Here is a 12,449-nt window from a genome sequence, read left to right as displayed (position 1 = left end):
TTTAGGATAATGGCTGAAGATATTTAAGACGTCCTAAATTTGGGCTCAATTCTTAAAAACCAATTGGTTTAATCAATTAATATATTTTTAAATTAAAGTATTCATTCAAAATTATTCATTATTTACAGTGTGACTGGCACTGCTTCAAGGCATGAGATATAGCAGTGAAGAAAACACACCAATGGAGTACATGAGTAAAAACACAGTATATCAGATAGTGACAAATGTTACGGAGAGAAGTAAAGAGGGAAAGGGGTCAGGAGTGCTGGGGTCAGGGGTTACAATTTTAAAGAGTGGTCAAGGAGGGCCTCTTGGAGAAGGTGACATTTTAGCAAGACTATAAGGTGGTGAGAGAGTGAGCCATGAGAATACCTGGAGTAAGAGCATTCCATGGAGAAGAAAAAGCCCTTAGGGGGACAGTGCCTGGCCTGTTTGAAGAACAGCAAAGAGACCACTGTGGCTGGAATAATTTACATTTGCAGTGTTAGGAAGAAAGGTGGAATACTTTGAGCAGCTACTCCTTTATTTATCCATTATCCATTTTTCTAAAAGGTATTTAAACAAGGATATGCTGATATCCAACTCTATGTCTCTTCAGAGTTTGTATCTTCCATTTGTATAACATTTTAGTGTCCAATAGACATCTCAAACTTAATATGTCCAAAATATTGTGGGATTAATAACATATCCTCTTAAGCCTCCTTGAAGCTCCCAATTATATCTAGAAAAAACCCCAAACTCCTTACCTTGGTTCCCAAGGCCCTGAAGACTTGGCCAAGTGCCATCCTTCTTTTTGTACTTTGAACATTCATTTAGGTGTTATCTCTGCTTGAAACACTCTTCCAAGATCTTCCTGTGACTTTATGCAACTCGAAGGTGAAATATGACCTCCAATCAGCTACAGAAAATAGGCCTTCTCACTTCCTCTTACAGTACTTTTATCTGCTCAAAGCTCTTAACACTTTCTAAAAATACCTCACTAATTTACTTCTTGTTGTTTTCCCTTCCTCAACAGAGTTTAAACTCCAAGAGAGCAAGGTTCTTGTATGCTTCGTTCATGGCTACATGCCAAGCATCCAGAATAGTCTAAATAGTAGGCACTGGAAACAAGTATTTCTTGAATAGGTTAATGAACATCTTGTAGATCTTCCAGTACAACAGAGGAAGAAAACTGAATGGGAGAAAAACTGATCACTCCACAATTTTAAAGAATAGAATAAACTATTTGAACTGATATGTCTGTACCATAAAATTCATGGTATTTTATGAATTATATTTCAAAGTATCATATTTCAAGTTCCTTGAATCCAGCACTTACATCTAGTTGTCCATATTCCATATATTAAAGTATATTGTGTTTATAGTTACTTAATAATTTCTGACTGGTGATGAAGGTGCTATATTAGTACACTTAGGAGAGACTATCTGAAAAATTTTATCTTATTGACTAATGTCAACTGGAATTCAGTGTCCCTTTTAATGAAAAAATAAATAAGGCTACTTAAGAGAACAGCCAATTTTCAACTGTAGGAAACAAATGAACAAACAAAAGTCCACTATTAAGTCTTTGGAATGAAAAGCAGTCTTAAATGACTCAAAAAAATGAGACCAAGCCCAGAAAGCATAATACTTAGAACTCTCCCCTATACAGCCTCTTTTGTAATATAATCAACTGTCTATTTGAAGGCATTTGATCTTTAAAATACTTACATATAAGAGAATGTGAGTAGGGTACTTTCACACCCCATTTACACCAATGGACAGATCATCCAGACAGAAAATTAATAAGGAAACACAAGCCTTAAATGACACATTAGACCAGATAGACTTAATTGATAGTTATAGGACATTCCATCCAAAAGCAGCAGAATACACTTTCTTCTCAAGTGCACACAGAACATTCTTCAGGATAGATCACATCTTGGGTCACAAATGAAGCCTCGGTAAATTTAAGAAAATTGAAATCATATCAAGCATCTTTTCTGACCACACTACTGGATGAGAAATCAATTACAGGAAAAAAACTAAAAATCACAAACACATGGAGGTTAAACAATATAAATAAATAAATAACCAATGGTTCACTGACGAAATCAAAGAAGAAATAAAAAACAAACCTAGAGACAAATGACAACAAAAACACGATGATCCAAAAGCTATGGGATGCAGCAAAAGCAGTTCTAATAGCGAAGTTTAAAGCAATATAATCTTGCCTCAAGAAACAAGAAAATCTCAAATAAACAACCTAAGCTTACACCTAAAGCAACTAGAGAAAGGAGAACAAAACAAACCCAAAGTTAGTAGATGGAAAGAAACCATAAAAATCAGAGCAGAAATAAATGAAATAGAAATGAAGAAAACAAGAGCAAAAATCAATGAAACTAAAAGCTGGTTCTTTAAGAAGAGAAACAAAATTGATAAATCTTTAGCCAGACTCATGAAGAAAAAGAGGGAGAGGATTCAAATCAATAAAATCAGAAATGAAAAAGGGGAAAAAACAATTGACATCGCAGAAGTACAAAGGATCATAAGAGACTACTACAAGCAACTGTATGCCAATAAAATGGACAACCTCCAAGAAATGGACAAATTCTTAAAAGGTATAACCTTCCAAGACTGAACCAGGAAAAAATAGAAAATACAAACAGAGCAATCAGAAGTACTGAAATTGAAACTGCAATTAAAAATCTTCTAACAAACAAAAGTCCAGGACCAGATGGCTTCACAGATGAATTCTATCAAACATTTAGAGAAGAGTTAACACCTATCCTTCTCAAACTCTTCCAGAAAATTGCAGAGGAAGGAATACTCCCAAGCTCATTCTACAAATCCACCATCACCATGATACCAAAACCAGACAAAGATATAACAAAAAAAGAAAATTACAGACCAATATCACTGATGTACACGGACGCAAATATCCTCAACAATATACTAGCAAACAGAATCCAACAACATATTAAAAGGATCATACACCATGATCAAGTGGGATTTTATCCCAGGGATGCAAGGATTCTTCAATATACACAAATCAATCAATGTGATACACCATGTTAACAAATTAAACAATAAGAACCATATGATCATCTCAATAAATGATGAAAAAGCTTCTGACAAAATTCAACACCCATTTATGATAAAACCTCTCCAGAAAGTGGGCACAGAGGGAACCTACCTCAACATAATAAAGGCCATATATGACAAATCAACAGTAAACATCATTCTCAATGGTGAAAAACTGAAAGCACTTCCTCTAAGGCCAGGAAGAAGACAAGGATGTCCACTCTAACCACTATTATTCAACATAATTTTGGAAGTCCTAGCGACAGCAATCAAAGAAAAATAAAAGGAATACAAATTGGAAAAGAAGAAGTAAAACTATTGCTGTTGGCAGATGACATGATACTATGCATAGAGAATCCTAAAGTTGCTACCAGAAAACTGCTAGAGCTAATCAATGAATCTGGTAAAGTTTCAGGATATAAAATTAATACACAGAAATATGTTGCATTCCTATAGACTAACAACAAAAGATCAGAAAGAGAAATTAAGGAAACAATCCCATTTACCATCACATTAAAAAGAATAAAGTACCTAGGAATAAACCTACCTAGGAGGCAAAAGACCTGTACTCAGAAAACTATAAGATACCAATGAAAGAAATAAAAGATGACACAAACAGATGGAGAGATATACCATGTTCTTGGATTGGAGGATTGAATATTGTGAAAATGACTGTACTACCCAAAGCAATCTACAGATTCAATGCAATCCCTATCAAATTACCAATATCACTTTCCACAGAATTAGAACAAAAATTTTTACAACTTGTATGGAAACACAAAAGACACCAAACAGCCACAGCAATCTTGAGAAAGAAAAATGGAGCTGGAGGAATCAGGCTCCCCGACTTCAGATTATATACTACAAAGCTACAGTCATCAAAACAGTATGGTACTGGCACAAAAACAGAAATATAGATCAATGGAACAGGATAGAAACCCCAGAAATAAACCCACGCACCTATGGTCACCTAATCTATGAAAAAAGAGGCAAGAATATACAATGGAGAAAAGACAGTCTCTTCAATAAGTGGTGTTGGGAAATCTGGACATCTACATGTAAAAGAATGAAATTAGAATACTCCCTTACACCATACACAAAAATAAACTCAAAATGGATTAAAGACCTAAATGTAAGGCCAGACACTATGAAACCTTTAAAGGAAAACATAGGCAGAACACTCTTTGACATAAATCACAGAAAGATCTCTATTGATCCACCTTCTAGAGTAATGAAAATAAAAACAAAAATTAAAAAATGGATCTAATTTAAAAAATTAAAAATGGATCTAATTAAAAATTTAAAAATGGATCTAATTTCTTTTTCTACAGCAAAGGAAACCATAAACAAAACAAAAAGACAACCCTCAGAATGAGAGAAAATATTTGCAAACAAAGCAACGAAAAAGGGATTAATCTCCAAAATATACAAAATGCTCGTTCAGCTCAATATCAAAGAAACAAACAACCCAATCCAAAAATGGGCAGAAGATCTAAATAGACATTTCTCCAAAGAAGACATACAGATGGCCAAAAAGCACATGAAAAGATGGTCAACATCACTAATTATTAGAGAAATTCAAATCAAAACTACAGTGAAGTATCACCCCACACTGGTCAGAATGGCCATCATTAAAGAATCTACAAATAATAAATGTTGGAGAGGGTGTGGAGAAAAGGGAACCCTTCTACAGTGTTGGTTGGAATGTAAATTGGTACAGCCACTATGGAGAACAGTATGGAGGTTCCTTAAAAAACTAAAAATAGAGCTACCATATGACCCTGCAATCCTACTCCTGATATATATCTGGAGAAAAACATGGTCCGAAAGGACATGCACCCCAATGTTCACTGCAGCACTGTTTACAATAGTCAAGACATGGAAGCAACCTAAATGTCTGTCGACAGAGGAATGGATAAAGAAGATGTGGTACATATATAAAATGGAATACTACTCAGCCATAAAAAGGAAGGAAATAATGCCATTTGCAGCAACATGGATGGACCTAGAGATTGTCACACTGAGTGGAGAAAGTCAGACACAGAAAGACAAATATCATGTGATATCACTTATATGTGTAATCTAGAAAAACAGTACAAATGAACTTCTTTATGGAACAGAAGTAGAGTCACAGATGTAGAAAACAAACTTATGGTTAGCAGATAAGGGGGGAAGGATAAATTGGGAGACTGGGATTGACATATACACACTACTCTATATAAAATAGATAACTAGGGCTTCCCTGGTGGTGCAGTGGTTGAGAGTCCGCCTGCCGATGCAGGGGACACGGGTTCGTGCCCCGGTCTGGGAAGATCCCACATGCCGCGGAGCGGCTGGGCCCGTGAGCCATGGCCACTGAGCTTGTGCTCCGCAACGGGAGAGACCACAACAGTGAGAGGCCCGTGTACCACAAAAAAAAAAAAAAGATAACTAATAAGAACCTACTGTACAGCACAAGGAACTGTACCCAATACTCTGTAATGGCCTATATGGGAAAAGAATCTAGAAAAAGAGTGGATATATGTATATGTAAAACTGATTCACTTTTCTGTATACCTGAATCTAACACAACATTGTAAATCAACTATACTCCAATAAAAATTTAAAAAAAAAACAATAAAAGAGACTATGAACATTTAATTACCCATTAGCATTTAGGCTAAATATAAGTTTTAAATTTGCATACATGGCTCATGTGATTTTCTTTTATTTCCAGATCAAAACTAACAAGAAACAATTTTAATTCATCAAATTGTTACTGAATACACCCAACTGTAAAACAAGAGGAAGGAAAACTGCTGTTATTTTGAACTATTTCAGCTGTACCATGATTAATTTGGAATTAAAATCTGAATTTTTATCAAGCAGCATAAAAACTTCATAAAATAACTTGATTGTGGGGTTTTTCTCCCTTTAAACATCATTTATTATCTACTGTACTAGGCCACTGGGATACTCAATTGAATAAGATTTGGTTTCAATCATAAATGATACTATTTATGGGGTTCAATATTTACCGATATGTTAGTAACTTTCACGGATGATAAAGTTTTCTATTTTCATTAACTCCTTTATCACTTACAGGATTATTTAGGCCTGATTTACAATTCCCAGGTTTCAGTAACATGCCAGTATTCTTTCTTCACTTGAAGAATAAAGTGTGATCGCTTTATGATGATCTGACACACAAGACTTAGATTTGGATATATAAATTTATGTGTTTTATGAGATTTAAAATATGATTCCATGTATAGAAAATGCTGATATTCTGTTAAGGTTTGTGTTCCCCCTTCAGTTTTGTAGCTTTTTATTAATTTCTATTACATTTAGCATTGCATACAAAATTAATGTTTTCTCTAAGTGTGGTTGTATATAATTTTTTTTGATAGAAAAAATGTACCTTATTTTTCTTGACTTTTATGCCCTATGTAGTTTAACAGATACCTTATTTGCAGAAATTCTAGACACCTTGATATTCTAAGCCTACCTAGAAAAACACTCAACTTTAACATACAGTTTAAAAGGGTGATATAATAGGGTAAGGCACAACATGTTTTCTAGAAGATGACTACTTAAGTATTAGAGGCATTTATGGGTTGCAGATCTCCCAAGTGTGAGGCCAGGGCCCAGCTAATAACCAACAGCAGCTACTACTTATTAGCTGATTTCTAAGGCTCAGGAAATGCTAAAGAGCTCTGTAAATGACACCTTTTGGGGCCACTAGTGCCCTGCTAAACTGTAAATCCAAAGGCCTTTTCATGGTCATCCTCATACATCACATTTTAATATCATCAATATTTTCTGACCACATTTTAGCACTCTTTTTTCTCCCTCCTTATCCCTGTCAAACTCTATTCACACTCTCCTTCTTGGAGGGCTCATCTCTGGAGGGCTTGATCTCTTAGCTCTTGGAGGACTTTCAAACTTGCTTTGGTTTTATTACTAAACTTATGTTTCATAAATGTTCCAGCTTGTTGTCTTACTAGCATTATTAAAGTAATGACTCTAAAGTGTCTTAATATCCAAACCAGCTAACTCTCCTGATTACCTATCTCTATGAAAAACGGTAGAGAAAAGAATGGTTCTTCTAGTTATTCAGAGGCAAGTTTTTTTTTTTTTTAATCCTTCTATTGTCAAACCAACCAGTACATTTACTGATTCTTTTTTTTTTTTTTTTTTAATTTATTTTATTTTTTTGCTTTATAACAAATTTAATCAGTTATACATATACATATGTTTCCATATCCCCTCCCTTTTGCGTCTCCCTCCCACCCTCCCTATCCCACCCCTCCAGGCAGTCACAAAGTACCGAGCTGATCTCCCTGTGCTATGCGGCTGCTTCCCACTAGCTATCTACCTCACGTTTGGTAGTGTATATATGTCCATGCCGCTCTTTCACTTTGTCACAGCTTACCCTTCCCCCTCCCCATATCCTGAAGTCCATTCTCTAGTAGGTCTGTGTCTTTATTCCTGTCTTACCCCTATGTTCTTCATGACATTTTTTTTTCTTAAATTCCATATATATGTGTTAGCATACAGTATTTGTCTTTCTCTTTCTGACTTACTTCACTCTGTATGACAGACTCTAGGTCTATCCACCTCATTACAAATAGCTCAATTTCATTTCTTTTTATGGCTGAGTAATATTCCATTGTATATATGTGCCACATCTTCTTTATCCATTCTTCCGATGATGGACACTTAGGTTGTTTCCATCTCTGGGCTATTGTAAATAGGGCTGCTATGAACATTTTGGTACATGTCTCTTTTTGAATTATGGTTTTCTCAGGGTATATGCCCAGTAGTGGGATTGCTGGGTCATATGGTAGTTCTATTTGTAATTTTTTAAGGAACCTCCATACCGTTCTCCATAGGGGCTGTACCAATTCACATTCCCACCAGCAGTGCAAGAGTGTTCCCTTTTTTCCACACCCTCTCCAGCATTTATTGTTTCTAGATTTTTTGATGATGGCCATTCTGACTGGTGTGAGATGATATCTCATTGTAGTTTTGATTTGCATTTCTCTAATGAGTAAAGATGTTGAGCATCCTTTCATGTGTTTGTTGGCAGTCTGTATATCTTCTGTGGAGAAATGTCTATTTAGGTCTTCTGCCCATTTTTGGATTGGGTTGTTTGTTTTTTTGTTATTGAGCTGCATGAGCTGCTTATAAATTTTGGAGATTAATCCTTTGTCAGTTGCTTCATTTGCAAATATTTTCTCCCATTCTGAGGGTTGTCTTTTGGTCTTGTTTATGGTTTCCTTTGCTGTGCAAAAGCTTTTAAGTTTCATTAGGTCCCATGTGTTTATTTTTGTCTTTATTTCCATTTCTCTAGGAGGTGGGTCAAAAAGGATCTTGCTGTGATTTATGTCATAGAGTGTTCTGCCTATGTTTTCCTCTAAGAGTTTGATAGTGTCTGGCCTTACATTTAGGTCTTTAATCCATTTTGAGCTTATTTTTGTGTATGGTGTTAGGGAGTGATCTAATCTCATACTTTTACATGTCCCTATCCAGTTTTCCCAGCACCACTTATTGAAGAGACTGTCCTTTCTCCACTGTACATTCCTGCCTCCTTTATCAAAGATAAGGTGACCATATGTCCGTGCGTTTAACTCTGGGCTTTCTATCCTGTTCCATTGATCTATATTTCTGTTTTTGTGCCAGTACCATACTGTCTTGATTACTGTAGCTTTGTAGTATAGTCTGAAGTCAGGGAGCCTGATTCCTCCAGCTCCATTTTTCGTTCTCAAGATTGCTTTGGCTATTCGGGGTCTTTTGTGTTTCCATACAAATTGTGAAATTTTTTGTTCTAGTTCTGTGAAAAATGCCAGTGGTAGTTTGATAAGGATTGCATTGAACCTGTAGATTGCTTTGGGTAGTAGAGTCATTTTCACAATGTTGATTCTTCCAATCCAAGAACATGGTACATCTCTCCATCTATTTGTATCATCTTTAATTTCTTTCATCAGTGTCTTATAATTTTCTGCATACAGGTCTTTTGTCTCCTTAGGTAGGTTTATTCCTAGATATTTTATTCTTTTTGTTGCAATGGTAAATGGGAGTGTTTCCTTGATTTCACTTTCAGATTTTTCATCATCAGTATATAGGAATGCCAGAGATTTCTGTGCATTAATTTTGTATCCTGCAACTTGACCAAATTCATTGATTAACTCTAGTAGTTTTCTGGTAGCATCTTTAGGATTCTCTATGTATAGTATCATGTCATCTGCAAAGAGTGACAGCTTTACTTCTTCTTTTCCAATTTGGATTCCTTTTATTTCCTTTTCTTCTCTGATTGCTGTGGCTAAAACTTCCAAAACTAGGTTGAATAAGAGTGGTGAAAGTGGGCAACCTTGTCTAGTTCCTGATCTTAGTGGAAATGGTTTCAGTTTTTCACCATTGAGGACGATGCTGGCTGTGGGTTTGTCATATATGGCCTTTATTATGTTGAGGAAAGTTCCCTCTATGCCTACTTTCTGCAGGGTTTTTATCATAAATGGGTGTTGAATTTTGTCGAAAGCTTTCTCTGCATCTATTGAGATGATCATATGGTTTTTCTCCTTCAGTTTGTTAATATGGTGTATCACGTTGATTGATTTGCGTATATTGAAGAATCCTTGCATTCCTGGAATAAACCCCACTTGATCATGGTGTATGATCCTTTTAATGTGCTGTTGGATTCTGTTTGCTAGTATTTTGTTGAGGATTTTTGCATCTATGTTCATCAGTGATATTGGCCTGTAGTTTTCTTTCTTTGTGACATCCTTGCCTGGTTTTGGTATCAGGGTGATGGTGGCCTCGTAGAATGAGTTTGGGAGTGTTCCTCCCTCTGCTATATTTTGGAAGAGTTTCAGAAGGATAGGTGTTAGCTCTTCTCTAAATGTTTGATAGAATTCGCCTGTGAAGCCATCTGGTCCTGGGCTTTTGTTTGTTGGAAGATTTTTTATCACAGTTTCAATTTCAGTGCTTGTGATTGGTCTGTTCATATTTTCTATTTCTTCCTGATTCAGTCTTGGCAGGTTGTGCATTTCTAAGAATTTGTCCATTTCTTCCAGGTTGTCCATTTTATTGGCATAGAGTTGCTTATAGTAATCTCTCATGATCTTTTGTATTTCTGTAGTGTCAGTTGTTACTTCTCCTTTTTCATTTCTAATTCTATTGATTTGAGTCTTCTCCCTTTTTTTCTTGATGAGTCTGGCTAATGGTTTATCAATTTTGTTTATCTTCTCAAAGAACCAGCTTTTAGTTTTATTGATCTTTGCTATCGTTTCCTTCATTTATTTTTCATTTATTTCTGATCTGATTTTTATGATTTCTTTCCTTCTGCTAACTTTGGGATGTTTTTGTTCTTCTTTCTCTAATTGCTTTAGGTGCAAGGTTAGGTTGTTTATTCGAGATGTTTCCTGTTTCTTAAGGTGGGATTGTATTGCTATAAACTTCCCTCTTAGAACTGCTTTTGCTGCATCCCATAGGTTTTGGGTCGTCGTGTCTCCATTGTCATTTGTTTCTAGGTATTTTTTAATTTCCTCTTTGATTTCTTCAGTGATCACTTCGTTATTAAGTAGTGTATTGTTTAGCCTCCATGTGTTTGTATTTTTTACAGCTCTTTTCCTGTAATTGATATCTAGTCTCATAGCATTGTGGTCGGAAAAGATACTTGATACAATTTCAATTTTCTTAAATTTACCAAGGCTTGATTTGTGACCCAAGATATGATCTATCCTGGAGAATGTTCCATGAGCACTTGAGAAAAATGTGTATTCTGTTGTTTTTGGATGGAATGTCCTATAAATGTCAATTAAGTCCATCTTGTTTAATGTATCATTTAAAGCTTGTGTTTCCTTATTTATTTTCATTTTGGATGATCTGTCCATTGGTGAAAGTGGGGTGTTAAAGTCCCCTACTATGAGTGTGTTACTGTCGATTTCTCCTTTTATGGATGTTAGTATTTGCCTTATGTATTGAGGTGCTCCTATGTTTGGTGCATAAATATTTACAATTGTTATATCTTCTTCTTGGATCGATCCCTTGATCATTATGTAGTGTCCTTCTTTGTCTCTTCTAGTAGTCTTTATTTTAAAGTCTATTTTGTCTGATATGAGAATTGCTACTCCAGCTTTCTTTTGGTTTCCATTTGCATGGAATATCTTTTTCCATCCCCTTACTTTCAGTCTGTATGTGTCTCTAGGTCTGAAGTGGGTCTCTTGTAGACAGCATATAGATGGGTCTTGTTTTTGTATCCATTCAGCCACTCTGTGTCTTTTGGTGGGAGCATTTAGTCCATTTACATTTAAGGTAATTATCGATATGTATGTTCCTATTCCCATTTTCTTAATTGTTTTGGGTTCATTATTGTAGGTCTTTTACTTCTGTTGTGTTTCTTGCCTAGAGAAGTTCCTTTAGCATTTGTTGTAAAGCTGGTTTGGTGGTGCTGAACTCTCTCAGCTTTTGCTTGTCTGTAAACGTTTTCATTTCTCCATCAAATCTGAATGAGATCCTTACTGGGTAGAGTAATCTTGGTTGCAGGTTTTTCTCCTTCATCACTTTAAGTATGTCCTGCCACTCCCTTCTGGCTTGTAGAGTTTCTGCTGAGAGATCAGCTGTTATCCTGATGGGGATTCCCTTGTGTGTTATTTGTTGTTTTTGCCTTGCTGCTTTTAATAGGATTTCTTTGTGTTTAATTTTTGACAGTTTGATTAATATGTGTCTTGGCGTATTTCTCCTTGGATTTATTCTGTATGGGACTCTCTGTGCCTCCTGGACTTGATTAACTATTTCTTTTCCCATATTAGGGAAGTTTTCAACTATAATCTCTTCAAATATTTTCTCAGTCCCTTTCTTTTTCTCTTCTTCTTCTGGAACCCCTATAATTCGAATGTTGGTGCGTTTAATGTTGTCCCAGGGGTCTCTGAGACTGTCCTCTGTTCTTTTCATTCTTTTTTCTTTATTTTGCTCTGCAGCAGTTATTTCCACTATTTTATCTTCCACCTCACTTATCCGTTCTTCTGCCTCAGTTATTCTGCTATTGATCCCATCTAGAGTATTTTTCATTTCATTTATTGTGTTTTTAATCGATGTTTGATTCATCTTTAGTTCTTCTAGGTCCTTGTTAACTGTTTCTTGCATTTTGTCTATTCTATTTCCAAGATTTTGGATCTGGGAAATAGAATCTTGGATCATCTTTACCATCATTATTCTGAATTCTTTTTCAGGTAGAGTGCCTATTACCTCTTCATTTGTTAGGTCTGGTGGGTTTTTATCTTGCTCCTTCTCCTGCTGTGTGTTTTTCTGTCTTCTCATTTTGCTTATGTTACTGTGTTTGGGGTCTCCTTTTTGCAGGCTGCAGGTTCGTAGTTCCTGTTGTTTTTGGTGTCTGTCCCCAGTGG

At 35.7% G+C, this 12,449-nt stretch overlaps 1 protein-coding gene across 2 annotated transcripts in view; it reads right to left on the bottom strand.

Moving 5' to 3' along the window:
* ITFG1 (integrin alpha FG-GAP repeat containing 1) overlaps positions 1 to 12,449 on the bottom strand; it is a 275,883-nt gene that overhangs the window by 182,025 nt on the left and 81,409 nt on the right. The window lies entirely within an intron of this gene.

The sequence above is a fragment of the Mesoplodon mirus genome (genome assembly GCF_964341445.2).
Source record: "Mesoplodon mirus genome assembly, chromosome: 19".
NCBI lineage: Eukaryota > Metazoa > Chordata > Mammalia > Artiodactyla > Ziphiidae > Mesoplodon > Mesoplodon mirus.
The sequence above is the reverse complement of the archived record's forward strand: the minus strand, read 5'-3'. Positions and strand labels throughout refer to the sequence as shown.